This window comes from Podarcis filfolensis, assembly GCF_964270895.1.
Source record: "Podarcis filfolensis genome assembly, chromosome: 5".
NCBI classification, from domain to species: Eukaryota; Metazoa; Chordata; class Lepidosauria; order Squamata; family Lacertidae; genus Podarcis; species Podarcis filfolensis.
The window spans coordinates 77288735-77306411 of record NC_139608.1 but is presented as its reverse complement, the minus strand read 5'-3'; positions in this window follow the sequence as shown (position 1 = coordinate 77306411).

The window sequence follows — 17677 nt, the reverse complement described above, 5'->3', positions numbered from 1 at the left end:
AGGTTGAACCTGAGGAATCCCAGCCTGCACAGGAGTCCCCGCCTCCAGAACCAGCTGAGCCGGGGCTGGAGCTTGAGGCTGAAGGATCTTCACCTGTGCTGGATCCTCAGGTGCAGGCACCAGCTGAGTCTGCTCTGGCTCCTGAGATGATGGAGGACACATTGCCTGCAGGTGCTCCACTCTCAGCCCCATCAGGGGAAGCTGAGGTTGCCTCTGGGTCCGGTAACCCTCCAGTCTCTCCTGAGCTGCAGAGGCTCAGGGCAGAGAGGCGGAGGGAACTAAGTTCCCGCAGGAGGAGTGCTCGCCTCCAGGCCAGGAGAGGCAAGTCACCTGTGGACCGGGGCCGCCCTATGCCTCGGGGCAGATAAAAGCCAGCCAGGCCCAGTCCCAGGTTGTGGGAGCAACATTGTTGGTATCCTGTTCCTGCTGTTCTGCCAGAGTTCCTGACCTCACCCAACTCCCTGCCTTGGACCCCGCTTCACCTTTGACGGACAGCCTCCATACTGCACCCTCAACCTCGGACTGGACCCAGACCCCGCCGCACGGTTAACCCTCGGGACCAGTATAGCTACACATTAACAAGCCCTCACAAATCACAACAGCCCAAGCAGTTTTGTGGTTTTACCTGCTTTGAGGATTTTTACAAAACTGGTTTGTTTGTCTGTTTCTTTTTACAACCAAGCAGTGTGTTTGTTTGTTTGTTTGTTTGTTTGTTTGTGCGTCCGTCAGCACTCACAGCCAGTAGGTGTATCTCCAGCCTCCCAGGAGTAGCAGAAGTAGGGCAGGGTGAGCCTGGGCCCTGCCCCCTAGGCCAGATGGAAAGGGCCTTCCAGGGAGTGGCTGTCAGCACTCACAGCCGGTGGGCCTTTGATACCATCAACCATCTGGACTGTCTAGAGGAGCTGGGAGCTGGGGGCACTGTTATACAGTGGTTCCTCTCCTTCCTCCTGGGCCGTGTCCAGAAAGTGGTATTGGGGGATGAGTGTTCAGACCCCTGGGCTCTCACTTGTGGAGTGCCTCAGGGTTCCGTCCTCTCCCCCATGCTTTTTAACATCTACATGAAGCTGCTAGGAGAGATCATCAGGGGGTTTGGGCTGGGTTTTCTTCAATATGCGGATGATACCCAGCTCTACCTCTCTTTCAAACTGGAACCAGTGAAGGCGCTGAAGGTCCTGTGTGAGTGCCTGGAGGTGGTTGGAGGATGGGTGGTGGCTAACAGATTGAGGTTGAATCATGACAAGACAGAAGTTCTGTTCTTAGGGGACAGGGGGCAGGCTGGTGTGAAGGACTCCCTGGTCCTAAATGAGGTAACTGTGCCCCTGAAAGACCAGGTGTGCAGCCTGGGAGTCATTTTGGAGTCACAGCTGTCCATTGAGGTGCTGGTCAATTATTTGTCCAGGGCTGCTGTTTACCAGCTCCATCCACTATGCAGGCTGAGACCCTACCTGCCCGCGGACTGTCCCGCAAGATTAGTGGCATGCTCTTGTTATCTCCCACTTGGCCTACTGCAATGCGCTCTACGTGGGGCTACCTTTGAAGCTGACCTAGAAACTACAACCAATCCAGAATGCGGCAGCTAGACTGCTGACTAGGAGTGGCTGCCGAGACCACATAACACCAATCTTGAAAGACCTACATTGGCTCCCATTACATTTCCGAGCATAATTCAAAGTGTTGGTGCTCACCTTTAAAGCCCTGAATGGCCTCGGCCCAATATACCTAAAGGAGCTTCTCTACTCCCACCATCCAGCCGGGACACTGAGGTCCAGCTCTGAGGGCCTTCTGGCAGTTCCCTCACTGTGAGAAGGGATGTTACAGGGAACCAGTTAGAGGGCCTTCTCGGTAATGGCTCCAACCCCATGGAATCCCCTCCCATCAGATGTCAAGGAAATAAACAACTATCTGACTTTTAGAAGACATCTGAAGGCAGCCCTGTTTAGGGAAGTTTTTAATGTCTGATGTTTTAATGTATTTTAAATATTTTGTTGGAAGCCATCCAAAGTGGCTGGGAAACCCAGCCAGATGGGCAGGGTATAAATAAATTATTATTATTATTATTATTATTATTATTATTATTATTATTATGTCTCTCTCTTTCTCTATTGTGTGTGTGTGAGAGAGAAATAAATAACTAAAATATATGCAATAATGTGAATTTCTCACTAAAAAAGGAAATACGAATTTTCCCTTCCCCTTCCAATGGTTACAAAATGCTCTTTGGTTTTACAAGATACATTTGCTCATCAGTAGCAGAAGGTTAAACTAATTATATACCAAAGTGTAGCTTTGAGTTTGTTTTCCATATTAGGAGTACCCACTTAACTCTCCCAGTCTTCTACTTTCAAAGTTCTAGGCAATTGGTTTGAAATAATATGGAAAATACCAATTAAATGAAAATACCAGCGAAGGTAGCAAGTCGTTAAATTGAAGGAGATTCACAGTTGTGCTGTGCCCCCTTGCCCAAAGACCATTCGAGTCATCACACCCCACATAATCAGAAAATGTGAACGTGTTGGGTGTGGGAAGGACATCAGAAATCATTTGCAAGTGAGCACATATAAAATAATCTTAAAACGTTGAAAAATCATTGAATGTCAAAATTGTCCGTGACATCGAATGGAAGCTTGTCCATTAGGGCCAATGGGGCACTGCTGCACCAAGCCCAGTCTGCCCTCAGCCAACCCCAACTTCTCTGCCTTTGTAATTACAACCAGTCCAGAAGATGGTCCAGGCTGTCGGCTTTCTCCCCCTTTGTCTTGTATAGAATTCTTCTCAATATTGATCCAGAGCAGATTCCAATGTATAGTTAGCAGAGTAAAAACTTAAACACATTGCTGCATCCCCCCCCCAAAAAAAAAAAGACCAGAGGCAATTAATATTTCAGCCAGCAGAGCTTTACTGCAACTGAAGGCAAATGAGCATCATGGTCACAAATCCAATACATTCAGGGTTGGCACTGTCCATAAGAAATCCAGTTGCAGCAGACTTAACTTAAACTTACAATGACTTATAATAAGTCTAAACCTTGCCACTAAGCATACTATGTACAGAACACCACACCAGAAGGAGGAGAGATAGAAAGAGAAAGGGAAACCCAGGCTCCTTCTGGCCTTACTTTTATAGTCAGCATGACCTTGACAGAAGAGATAACAGAACCAGTTTAAGCCAGCTGTACTCAGCTTCCCAGAAGGAATAACCCAAACATCATGAACCACCTGCTTTTGCTTTCATGCAGAGAAGCTTCCAGAACCCTCTTGAATTAATTATAATAGGAAAGATCTCTACACATCAGATCAATACTTTCTGCACTAAGAAATGTAAACTGACAAATCTCAATGTTGCTCTTGTAGAACTCTCCAGGAATGGTATTCCCCCCAAGTGTTCATTAAGAACACAAATGTGAAACTGCTGGTCTGGCCAGAGTTAACACCAGTTGTTTAAAAGGGATCCGGGAAATTAAAAGATCAGCCAGTGTAGTGTTTGCTTCTGGTAAATGGATGGAGGCATTATTAAATTTATCAAGCATATACAGTAGAACCACCTTCACCAAGCAAGTGTCTTCCAGATGTTTTGACCTGCAACTGGGATCTGAAGAGCACCAAGAGCAGATCTTGCTGAAGAAGGATGCTGTATGAGATGGGCCTTTGGTCTGATTCAGCAGGGCTCTTATATTCTATTCTTAAATATTTTCTGCAACAAGTTATATGCAGTGAGTTTTCTGAGCAGCGCCTTTTCCTGTTGCACTATGCCGTGTGTCTTGCACATTGATGAAGCAGCAGTAGCACTGTTATGTATGTGACTTCCTTACAATATGCTGACGTGCTTCATACATGGTATTATCCTTGTAGGTTTTCAACAGTGCTGGAATAGTCAGTGTGGTCCTGGTGGACTAAAAAGCTAAAGCTAGAGGACTCCTGGGTGGTTAAGTCCAGTCAAAGGCAACTATGGAGTTGCAGTGCTCATCTCGCTTTCAGGCTGAGGGAGCTGGCATTTGTCCACAAGGCAGCTTTCCAGGTCATGTGTCCAGCATGACTAAACCTCTTCTGGTGCAACGGAACACCGTGATGGAAAACAGAGCGCACAGAAACGCCATTTACCTTCCCGGTACAGCAGTACCTATTTATCTACTTGCACTGGTGTGCTTTCAAACTGCTAGGTTGGCAGAAGCTGGGATGGAGCAATGGGAACTCACCTCGTCACATGGATTCAAACCGCCGACCTTCCGATTGGCAAGCCCAAGAGGCTCAGTGGTTTAGACCACAGTGCCACCCGTGTTCTGAAGCTGGCAGTAACAGTGGGCAGCAGCAATCATTGTATGGCATCCCAAAGACACAGCAGTTGCATGTGAGTTCTGATCATCTTTTCCATCAAACTGAGCCCAAACTATTCTATGATTCCCTAATATTTTTGGCCGGTTTTGGAGAGGCAGCCTACAACAACTGAAGGGGAGCTTCAGTGTGAGATCACAATAGCCAGTCCTTGGAGCTGGCAGCATCAGCATGATGTCACCATGTCCAGTCTCTGCCCTTTGGTCAAGCAGTGTCAGAATGAGATCACAATGGCTAGTCCCTCCCCTTAAAGCAGTAATCATAATCATGAAGTAACAATGTCCAGTCTGCCTCCTTCAAGCTCATCAGGAGGCCACAATGTTCAGTCAAGCAGTACAAGGTTGCTATGGCAGTCCCTCCCTTTCAAGTAGGAGGGGATCTATTGCGTTCTGAAGCCATCAATCTCCTTGAAGCTGGCAGTAAAAAGGTAAAGGACCCCTGGACGGTTAAGTCCAGTCAAAGGCGACTCTGGGGTTGCAGTGCTCATCTTGCTTTCAGGCCAAGGGAGCCGGCATTTGTCCACAGATAGCTTTCCAGGTCATGTGGCCAGCATGACTAAACCACTTCTGGTGCAGCAGGACACTGTGATGGAAACCAGAGCCCACGGAAACACTGTTTACCTTCCCTCCACAGCAGTACCTATTTATCTACTTGCACTGGTGTGCTAGGTTGGCAGGAGCTGGGATGGAGCAATGGGATCTCACCTCGCCACATGGATTCAAACTGCCGACCTTCTGATCGGCAAGCCCAAGAGGCTCAGTGGTTTAGACCACAGTGCCACCCGTGTCCCTGAAGCTGGCAGTAACAGTGGGCAGAGGCGGTCATTGTCTGGCATCCCAAGGACATAGCAGTTGCATGTGAGTTCTGACCATCTTTTCCCATCAAACTGAGCCCAAACTATTCCATGATTCCCTAACATTTTTGGCCGATTTTGGAGAGGCAGCCTACAACAACTGAAGGGGAGCATCAGCATGAGATCACAATAGCCAGTCCTTGGAGCTGGCAGCATCAGCATGATGTCACCATGTCCAATCTACCTATTTATCTCCTTGCACTGGAGTGCTTTTGAACTGCTAGGTTGGCAGAAGCTAGTACAGAGCAAAGGGAGGTCACCCCGTCACGGGGATCCGAACCTATTTTTTTTTTACTGGTGGACTACAGTTTCTCTGACCCCTGACCGTTGTGTGTGTTGGATGAGAGTGATGGAAACTGTACCCCTGCAATGCCTGAAGGGCACAACATTGGCTACCGCTGCTCTAGCAACAAGAAGACTTGGGCACTAATTGATGGAGAGCCAGGGAAAGCCAGAAGACAAAGAAGACTTGCAGTTAAACAGATAGAAGGACAACTCTAGGTGTCTCCAACAGAATCCATAAGGGAGATCCTGCATTCCGTGGCATTCCAGATCTCTAAAACCCCAAACATGTGGTCCAATAGCTCATTCCCACAATTCCTTTTACTTCTTTGTTGTAGCAGGTGTATGACTGGACTTCTTCATGCTTAGAACTTCCTTCACCTGCTTTCGCAGCCAATCAAGTGGAGAAATTGTTTTGGAAATTGCCATGACATCACAACACATTAAGAAAAACATGAGGGGGTGAAAGGAAGAGGTCGGAGGTTGCAGGCAGCCCTGTCTATGGTAATATGCAGGTTGAGTTGGGGTGAGCATGGGTTGCCTCATTCATTGAAATGTCACAAAGTGCTTCATGCAGGGTGGAATATTTGTCCTCTTCTGTGCCTGAACAAGTCACATCCGTGGTGTGCACAGCACCTACCATTCAGAAAAGCTGAATGCAGCTAATAGCAGCATGGATGTCCTTATGGAATTGCTGGATTGAGAGGGAATGGGGAACTACCCCCCTCCCAAAATCAAAATTCTATTCGCAATGCAAATCAGGACAACAGGGAAAATGCATTTCCTTTTCGTTATTAATGACGGTGGAGCAATCCTGATTGTGTAGTCAGTTTCTGCAGCCTTTTTCTAGGCACCAGCTGAGCTTTGCATTCCCAGTGGATAGATTAATGAGTTACACTCAGTGTGCAGGGTTTTGAAATCTCTGAATAAGGAAAAAAACAAATTACTTGGTGTGTTATGAAAGCTAAATTTATTTGGTGTATCTGCAGCTATCAAAGAACTACCGGTAGTTTTAAGAAGTACTTTAACCAGTGTAATATTCATGCTGTTTGCACATCTTCACAAGCACGTATTGAACAACTAGGATGTTCAAGAAAAATATAGTCGTCTCAAGATACCCATACCAGAGCTATTACTCACCTTCCCTGTGTGGGTGTTGGTACAAATTCATTCCCATATCTGGAGAAGGGTGATAGCCTACATTTAGTGAAAATCCAACATTCTCTCATATTTATGTTTACTTAAAGTGAAATGGATCCCCTGTCTCTAATAGGCAGTTTGATGAAAATGTTTGGGGCAAGTGTAGGCTGTGGAAGGCCACACCCATATTTAGATCTGTAGGGGTGTGTTCTCCAACACATGTGTGGTGCCTAAGAACTGGAAACTGGAGCCACTCACTTTGCAGACTAAATCCATGTGGGGCAACTTTGCCTGGCAGCAGTGCCAGATTTAGGGTGTTGTGACTGGTGTCCCTGCACAGGGTGCCAAACCAAGGGGGCACAAAATCGAGAAAATCCATAATTGAGAAGGTCCATTTGGGGGCACCAAACTTCAGACTTGCACAGGGTGCCATATTACAAAATATTACCAAGTCCATCCCTGCTGGCAGCACTGAGCCCAAAGAACAGCAAAGTTGGGCAGAGTCCCACCTCCATGTTAGGGCTCTCACTGGATCCCAAGAGAGGAAAGCCTCCCTCATGGTCCTTGTAAGAGAGGGAAGGGGCAGAAGCTTTAAAAGGCCTCTCCTATGAGGGTTCATGGCCATTTTGCCCTGGAAGCTTTCCTTCCCACCACCACCAAGGAGTTAAAGACTTCACTAAGCAATTTGGGTGGGTAGCTTGTTGACAGGGCAGGAAATAATTTTTCCTTTCAATCTTAATTTGCACAAGGTTGGGGGGGGTTGTATGTATATTTGCTTCAGTGAAATTCTGGTTTACATTTGCTAGGCACTGATAACATTTGTTTGAAGGAGCAGAAAAACTTTTTAATGTATGTACAAGAGGCACAAGGATGCTACTAGTCCAGAGATGGAAAGAGGAAGGAGTTCCTACCAGAGAGGAATAGCAAACCAAACTGTTGGATTACGTCAAAATGACAAAACTGACTGGAAAGCTTAGGAACCAAGAAGACAAAAACTTCAAGAAAATTCATAATTTATTTAGGAGCCCTCTATAAGCAGATGAAAACATTAGCAGGATTCTAATAACACTTGTGATGTAATAAAACCTATGGACAATATGTTCAGATTCAAAAAATAGATTACAAAATAATATACAGTTGAAAATGTTGACAATAGGACCCAGGGAGGGGGGGTGGGAAGTCTCAGGATTCAGAGGAATCTCTATATATGGATATATAGATATATGGTATTGTTTTAACTCTATATTTGTAAAATCAAATAAAAATGATTTTTTAAAGAGAACATTTGTGTGTATGGGGGCAGAAATGGCAAGGGGCCAGAGGAGAGGATTTGCCATGACATGCTCTAAGCTCAGGTTGGGGTCTCTGCCTGGCTGAAATGCTCACCCCAGTCATTCAGCAAGACCCTGGATGCTTGGCTTGCACCACAACAGGGTTCAATGCTGGGTTACTCCCATTGATGGGACTTGGTGCTTCTCAGATTCCACCCACCAGCAAGGGCTGAATGAAATGAAGAGATGATCCTTGCCCTACTGCCATGCCATCCCTGCCTTCCCTGCTGCAGTCTGTAAAGTTTTGGCTTGATTTTCTACCCCACATTGAGGATGGATCTACACACGGGGGTGGGGGAGCTATAAATAAGTCAAAAATTAAATCATTATAACAAAAGAAAAAAATGCTATGTAAAAATCGCATAGAATTTTTTTTTTTTTGCTTTCCGGCACCATCTGGTGTTGCATGTTTATAACGCGTTCAAATTGTTGCTTTTTTTTTTTTTTTACTAATGTAGCTGAGTCCCCAGTGTCCTGTCCCTATTATTCTGCTGCTCCCGTGGGTCACTTACCAGGGCAAATCACTATCCATATTTCAACCCTGGGGGATGATTGGGGCTACCTTTTAGAAATCTTGTTAGTGTTAACACACATATATCAATGCCGTCTTCATTTTTCATTTCCATCCTTTTGGTCACCTGAAGTTAAATCTTTTGCAGGGGTGGGGAAGGAGGGGAGTAATGATTTGTCAGCCTGGTGCTCGTGCCCATAAATATATGCATGTGGATACTAAGCCACCACATAGCGCCTCATCGATCATTTCACCTGCTGCCACTAGTGATATTCAGTTTGAGTTGTTCGTCACATATCATAGTACAATGGTCTTTTTTAAAGTGTATCTTTTGTCTAAAGAACAAACATTCTCTTGAATCAGGACAGGACTGGCTGTTGCAGTGTATATTAATATGGATTGTTTGATTATTGCACCTATAACTCACCTTTCCTATGAGGAGTTCATGGTCCCCCTTCCTTGTGACGTAGGCTAGGCTGAGAGATTGACTTGGCCAAATGTCACCTACTGAGTTTCAATGTAAGTGGGGATAATAATAATAATAATAATAATAATAATAATAATAATAATAATATTTATATCCTGACCTCCTCAGCCAAAGCTGGGCTCAGAGCAGCTAACAATAAAAGTAACACAGTTTACATAAAATCACAATCAATAAATTGAAATACATTCTAAAGTCAATTCATTCTAAAATCAATTCATCAAATTAATGGCAACCATTGGGCTAACGTTCTATGAGGATTACCAAAGGAGGGGGTCAGACTATGCCTTGGCCAAAGGTCTGGTGGAACAGCTCTGTCTTGCAGGCCCTGTGGAAAGATGTCAAGTCCCCTGGGGCCCTAGTCTTGTGTCTCTTGTGACAGAGCATTCCACCAGATTGGAGCCACAGCTGAAAAAGCCCTGGCTCTGGTTGAGGCCAGCCTAACCTCCCTGTGGTCTGGGACCTCCAAGATGTTCTTGTTTGAAGACCATAAGGTCCTCCGTGGGACATACCAGGAGAGACGGTCCCGTAGGTACGAGGTTCCTATGCCGTATAGGGCTTTCAAGTTTAAAAGCAGCACCTTAAACCTGATCCTGTACTCCACCGGGAGCCAGTGCAGCTGGTATAGCACCGGGTGAATTTGATCCTGTGGTGAGGACCCCGTAAGGAGTCTCGCCGTGGCATTCTGCACCCGCTGGAGTTTCTGGGTCAGTCTCAAGGGCAGCCCCACGTAGAGTGAGTTACAATAATCAAGTCTGAAGGTGACCGTCGCATGGATCACAGTGGCTAGGTCAAGTCTGGGTCTCTCCAGTCATAGGGCAGAGTTCTAAGCACTAAACCATGTTGACTATAGAACCAGATGGAAAATAGCCGCTGTGCAATAGTGGACGGTGGGCCTCTGTCAGGGGCTGGACTGAGGAGGAATGTTGGGAACTGTCCCCCCCTTTTTCTGCACCTTCCCGAGAAGCGGAGGGCAGTATAGATTTAGAACAGTGGCTTGCAGAAGGTCATAGTTCAGAGGTGGCAGGGGGGAGAAGCTAGGAAATATTGGGAGAGTATCAGGAAAAAGAAGACCAGGGGAGAGACAACTAACAGACTCAGTGTCTCTTGAAAGCATTCCTGACCGCCCTCTCCCAGGACCAGGTGTGCCTTGAGAGTAGTAGAACAGAAATCTCAAAGGCAGAAAGCACGGATCAGCCGGCGGAGCAGTGACGTAGAATAGGAGGGACTGAGGGGGTGGGACTTTACTTGAAGCAATGCCATTATCTAAGAGAGACCACATTCCTTCGTCTCTCTCTCTCTCTCTGTGAATATTAAATAAACTACTTGGTAAGAACTCTTCTTGTTTTTCTGCTTCTTGGCATCCCACCGTGGGAGGGATAGGATTCCCTGAAGTCTCAACAGCATCTCAGGCAGTGGTCTGCGCAACAGAATTCTATGCACATTGACTCCCTATGTTCAATGGATTTCCCTCCTTGCCTTAGCATTGCATCCTTGGAGTGAGAACAGGGAAGGAAAGACATGCCCCTGCTTTCATCTGTTAGCAACTGAAGAATATTGATGGCCACAGCTCCAGCACATTGAAACACATGCACACAAACAAATGCTGGATGGTGTCACTCCCTTCTAGTTTGCTACACATATTTTGGAAATGCCAATTACAACTGTGGGTTTTCCTAAAACAGCCTTCAGTCTTTGGAATTAATGTATCCCATGCAGCTGAATAGATTAAGGCTTTTCCTGGACCTAATTGCTCCTAAGTGTTCAGGTCCTGTGATCACAGAGAATACATAAAACTGCCCAAGAATGTCGATTCTTAGCCATCTCTGTGTGCTGAGAGATTTTCCAGCCAAGGGGGATGAATTAAACAATTTAAAAAGAAGTGCTTTGTCCTGTTTGCGATAGCAGAGAGAATGAGAAGAAATGGATGTTAATGAAGTTTTCGGATGGGCATAAGAATTCCTCTAACACCCACAGGCTTGAGAAAATGCCAACATAAACCAGAGCATCTGTCTTTCTGAAGAGCCGGTTGATGAAGAGAAACATTGCCAGTGCTTAGTCAGGCTTTCCTCACAATCTCTAAGACTGATGCAGAAGTTTGCCGGTGAGAACTTTCAGCTTGATGCCCTCTCTGCTAAGGATGGAGGGGTAGTTAATTCAGTGCACAACTGACACCTCTTGAATGCAGCTTTCTCAAATTTTACAATGCAGTTCCCCAACCACAAAATGGGGAGGGGCTATTGGGTTGTTTTTTATTTTTATTATGTATTTTGTAGTTTTATATCTTTATTTTATTCTGTGAACCACCCTGAGACCCCCAGGTATAGGGTGGTATATAAATTCAAAGAAGAAGAAGAAGATATTAAAGGAAAGTGGGCAAAAAAAGTGTCTTTATTAGAGTAAATAACATGCAGAAATGGGTGCCAGTTGCTGCAAATGGTAGGAGGAGAAAGGGCTTCTTATTCTCGTAAATTAACGTGTCAGTGTGGGTGATGTAGTTGTAATCACTGACCTGCATATCTCCTAAATTTGCAATAGTTAATGCTCATATAGCCTGGGTGCCCCCCCACTTTGTGCAAATATGCATGAAAGTGTGTTTCTTGGGTGTAAGCCTTCGATTTGGCAAACATCTAGAACCTTGTGTGGTTGATTCCATGCACAAGATTTTGTTACTCTCACCGAAAAGCTGTACAGTGGTACCTCTGGTTACGTACTCAATTCGTTCCGGAGGTCCGTTCTTAACCTGAAACTGTTCTTAACCTGAAGCACCACTTTAGCTAATGGGGCCTCCTGCTGCCGCTGCGCCGCCGCTGCATGATTTCTGTTCTCATCCTGAAGCAAAGTTCTTAACCCGAGGTATTATTTCTGGGTTAGCAGAGTCTGTAACCTGAAGCGTATGTAACCTGAAGCGTATGCACAATATAATGGGCACCACCAGAGAAAAGGCCCTGCTCCGTGTAGCTCCTGCCTTGTCATTTGATAGGGTGACCAATTGCCCTCCTTCTTGACATGGAATGCTCTCTATTGGAGTCTCCAGGTCCAATATTAAGACCATAAGAAGGGAGATCAGGGACCTTGAAGTCCCCAACAGCTGTTAAGCAAGCAAGCAAGCAAGCACACAGGTCACCTTTGTTACAGATGTGTCATGGCTATGTCCTGGCCAGGGCTGCACCCAATCTTGTTTCTGTACACTCTTCTTTGTTCTCAGTAACAAAAAACATATTATCAACATATACAAGGAGAAAAGTTGTTTTCTTTCATTTGCAAGGAATCGTACAAAACAAAGTAGAACTAATAAAGAAAAGTTTCAGGGTGGCAACAGAAAGCAAACTAAAAATGTCTTTGCAGTTCATCAGAACAATCCAGCAATATCAAGTTATAGGAAGGTTGGTTCTATTAACAGTAATCCTTTTAGTTGGTTAATTGATTTGGCAACTTCCATTCACATGATATCTGATGTTAATCCCCCCCTAAAGAGTTAAATGAGATTCAGGTGAGGGTCATATGCCTTGCAAATCCCAGCAGGTATAAAACAGGAAGACCCAGGCCGATGAGGCTTGGGCAGTGGTGAAATTCTCAGCATGCTGTAGTCTGAAAGAAAATTATATGAAAATGATGTACCAGTTTTGCACTGGGCCACCCCAAATTCACCATCAGATCACATAGCATGTCCATGGCTACAGCCTGCATGCAAAAAATCACGCATCCACTATCACAGCTAAAAATTGACTGCTGTTTCTTTAATGCTAAAAGAGCCAAGTCAGCATGAGTAAGCGGCCTACAATGACTCATGCAACCTTTCACCAAATTGTACCTGTATATATAGAGTGGTCAATGTTAGTGTTTGGTGTGGGTTGGTTGGATGATAGAAAGCTGGTTGCATTTGGTGTATGTAAAAGCTGTCAGTCGTGGTTGGAGAAGAAGACTTTTTAAGAATAAAAGCAGCAATACTCTGCAAGAATACTCTTTCTCAAAGACTCTTTCGTGCCAACTAAGGTCTGAGGACTAGGCAAAGGAGTAAAAAGGAGGTCAGAACTTTTCTTTTTCAAACACTGACACCCACTGTTTCGTGGGGCTGCAATGGCGCAAAAACGTGGTTGCAAAACACGGATCCACATGGATCCTCAGGATTTTTGCATTGGGTCACCCCAAATTCACCATCAGATCACATAGCAAGTCCATGGCTATAGCCTGCAACAAAAAAACTACGCATCCATTGTTTTGTGGGGCCGCAATAGCGCAAAAACATGGTTACAAAGCATGGATCCACATGGATTCTCAGGATTTTTCCATTGGGCTACCCCAAACTCACCATCAAATCACTTGTCATGTCTGTGGCCACAGCATGAACCACAAAAATCATACATCCACTGTTTCATTCAGAATATTTTTTTTTCTTGTTTTCCTCCTCTAAAAACTAGGTGCGTCTTATGGTCAGGTGCGTCTTATGGAGCAAAAAATACGGTAAAAGGGCTGGGAAAATAAAAGGGAATTTAGCTGGTGCTGAAATGATAGCAAATGTAGCTGCCAGGAGAGCCTCTGTGGAAAAGGCATTCTACAACCAGAGTGCCGCCACTGCAAAGACTTTCTCTCCCATAGCCACTCATTGTACCTCACTTGACTGGGCCAATCTGAGAAAGACATTTGATGTTCTCAAGGTCTGGGTAGAGACAGTGCTTCAGAGTCTAAAGAGCTGGGTGGGTGCATGTATAGAAAGACGGTCCGTCCTCAGACCACCACCACCCCTAGGTTTTTGCATATTGCTATTTTGAGAGGCTTCTGATAAAAAAGACAATCTGAGAGCCCTGATCTATTCCAAGATGCAATGAGCAGTCTTTCTGAAGATGGGGGATTCTGTTGCCTCTCTGCACTCGAAATTATGGATGAAAGTGTTCCTCTAGGAGAGGAGAAGCAAATTTACCTGTCCTGGTGGAGCCTGATCAGGGGAAAGAAAGGCTGGAATGGGAAAACATACACAGATGCAACACACAGTTTTCTCTGATGACAGAAACTTCATATAATTGAGTTTCTCACAGCACATTAGCAGGCCTCTTGCATCGCACTAGCCTGTCTGTGATAGGTAGACTGATTCTGTTGCCATTCTCAACTCTACATATTTATACAGGTGGCAGCAGCTTATTTACCTCCCAAGGCCTTGCTCTTCTTCCTTGAAATCTCCATGTGCCTGAGTAATCTTGGTAATTCTTGGCATGTCATCTACTGTCCATGCAGAGTCCACTGTGACTTGCCGTCTCTCAAGAGCAAAGAACAGCAGGGCATGTTAGATTGAATTTCTCAGCATCACACTTGCCCAGCTGCCAGAAAGTAAAATTCTTCCCTAAATCTGAGATTTAGCATCTACATTACTCACTTTCCCCTTCATTACTGAGGCAGCGATCTATATGTTTACATAGTGAGATGAGACCAAAGTGTCTCAGGAAATACACTCAGATCAAAGGGATTGGCTCTCTTCTCTCAGGGCTGAGAAACCCTGTCAATATCAGCACCTGTTTCATAAATTTAATTTTATTGGAGTGGTCATGGGATCGAGTGGAAGGACTTCATCACTATGCTTCTGAAAAGGAACCAGCTTTCTTGCCCAGCATTGCAACAAGACTGAGCAAGCCCATTCCTTTGGGACCCTCCTCTTTCAAAGTGCTGTGTACCATGTGGCCTTTACCCAACTGTTAGTCATAGTTATGCAGCACAACCCTATGCATGTCTACTCAGAGTTAAGTGCTACTAAATTCCACTGAACTTACTTACTATGTGCATGCGTGCAGGACTGTAGCTATAAGTTACATAATTGGTAAACCATTTCCCCTGAAGGCATCACAGCATCCTCCTAGTGGTGCAGCAATGAAACTGATTGCATATTTGCAAAGCTAAGCAGGATCTGGTATGGTTTCAAATTGGATGGGGGACTTGTGTGTTCAGATGCTTGCATTGAAGGGGATTGGACTAGATGTCCCTCGGGGTGACAACACTAGAATTCTATGATCCTGCAACAAACATTAAAGGAAAACACAGTTAAATTCATAAAAAATGCATTGCTATCCACATCAGCTTCTTATAAAAGACTATATAACAGGCACAAAGAGTTTAATAAATAGACAGTAAAACAAATCTTAATATCAAACTATTGGAAGGATTAATTCATACTTCATTTCTAACAGGGAGAGATTAAGGTACCTCCTGACCTATGAGGCTGTAGCAGGATATTGGATACCTTTTAAAGAGCTGCAAAGAGAAAGAGATGTGAAACACCCTCGCTGACCTAGATGATGCGGAGTCCATTGATATAATGTGGTCAAAGTTCCAGACAGGGACCTGAGAGACCAGGATTCAGCTTCCCACTCAGCCATGAGGCTTACTCGGTGACCTTGGGATGGTTACTGTCCCGCAGCCTAACTCAGCTCACAGGCTTGTTGCGAGGAAAAGTTGGGAAGGGCAGAACTGTGTCCATCTAAAGGTAAAAGGTAAAGGTAAAGGACCCCTGGACAGTTAAGTCCAGTCAAACTTGACTATGAGGTACGACACTCATCTCGCTTTCAGGCTGAGGAAGGTGGCATTTGTCCACAGACAGCTTTCTGGGTCACATGGCCAGCATGACTAAACTGCTTCTGGTGCAATGGGCACCGTGATGGAAACCAGAGTGCACGGAAATGCCGTTTACCTTCCCACAGTAGTGGTACCTATTTATCTACTTGTACTGGTGTGCTTTCAAAGTGGTAGCTTGGCAGAAGCTGGGATGGAGCAACGGGAGCTCATCCCGTCGTGGGGATTCGAACCGCCAACCTTCTGATCAGCAAGCCCAAGAGGCTCAGTAGTTTAGACCACAGTGCCACCTGCTTCCCTTGCTTCCCATCTAAAGCTCCTTGAATTAAAGGTGAGATTTAATGAATGTTGAAAGTTCTCTGTTCTCTGGCGTATTTTGGAATGACTACCGAAATACAGGATGTTCAAAGTACTTCACAAATATCATTCTAGTCAGCCTGTGACGTAGGCCAGTATATTATTCTTCCTACATTGAAGCATTGTGTTCAATATGTAATAATGCAAGATGTCTGAGATCAATGAAGCCTTTGCATGCTAAATCTGAAATTGTACTATTATAGTTTAAATGGGATTATGGAGCAGTCTGTTTATTTTACTCTCACAACTACACTGCTGAGGTTTTAAACCTGGGAACATTCTGTGCCAAGTGCTCATTCTATTACAATTAAGCAATGGCTTAATAAGAGGGCAAGAATTCAGATGAGGGAAAGGTTTGGAAAATTAAAATCCAGAATGCATTAATTACTAGAAGAGCATTTCAAATACAGTTATGGAACTGTATATTTTCTGGGTGTGTGTTTCTTTTCTCTACCCTCTTATGCATGAGCACTACTGGGACTTTTAGCAGAGGCTGAAGTCACGTAATTTACTGGTTTCCAAACACAATTCTATGCATGTCTACTCTGAAGTAAATCCAACTGAGTTCTCATTGTACATTTAGGATTGCAGCTTGAGAAAAGAAATATATGTTCCTATAGATCAAGGCTGGCTAACCCCTTTCATGCCAAGGGCTGCATTGACCAATGGCAACAATCTGGAGGAATCACATGTTAAAAGTGGGTGTGGCTGAAGCACAAAATGGTGGCTTTCATAATTTTTATGACTGTGTAAGTAATCTGTCTGAAAATATTGTATCTTTCGATTGCCAGTCCCCATATTTTTGGGAAGTGTTTTTTATACAGTAAAAGCTGAAATGGAAAGAAGATAAAGTCCCTACCAGAGAAGAATGGCAAATGAAGTTGATGGATTATGCCGAAATGGCTAAAATTACCAGAAGAATCAGAAATCGGGCAGACCAAAAATTTTTTAATAAATTTTTAAAATCGTTAGTAGGATTGGAAGAACACTTGTAGTTTAATGGTGAATTTTGGACATAATGGAGATGTAAAAGATTTGGATTATCATAAAAAATGCAGGAGGAAATGATTAAAAATACGACCCACAAAGGAGGGGGGGGAGGGAAGTTCAGGAGATCCTTCAGAATCTTGTCTTTATATTGTATGTTGGATATGTGATTGTAAAACTTTAATCTGAAAAACCAAATAAATAAATTTATATAAAAAAGAACTGATTGATTGGTTAACAACAACAACACAACTATTTAATTGACATGTTTCCCTTTAATGATACCTCCAAATTTCCCACATGGAGACAGGCTGTCCCGTTCTCCAGCTTTGATCATACCTTCTTGGCTCCGGCAACCAGATTTGAACAGTTACCTCTTCCATGACCTCTTTCAGTCGGTGAGGAGGGAAATCGTAGATAACTCTGCCATTTATACAGCTGAAGCTTATAAAACACACATTCGCTGACCATTGTTATCACAATAAATAGTCTGGATGTTTTGGTATGAGTTTTGCAGAATACCTTGAGCTGATCAATGAATATTAAGTGTAAACCGTTCCCCATGGAGCTGTACTATTACAATTTTCAACTTGAAATATATCCCACATGAATCATATGAAATATTGATGCAGCAAGTGATGAAAAAAACAGGGCTGGTTTTTTGCTTGGTTTATTTTTTGCCAGCGGGGCGGCAGCGGGGGAGGGTGTATCTTTAGCTGCTGAGAGAAAAATCCAATAAGCTAAGTGTGAAATGCAACCTCCAATAGATGACTCTTTCCTTTGTTTTCTTGCTTTTATTGTCCCTGCACATGCCATTCTGTTGTATTTGTGTGTCTGCTTCTTTGG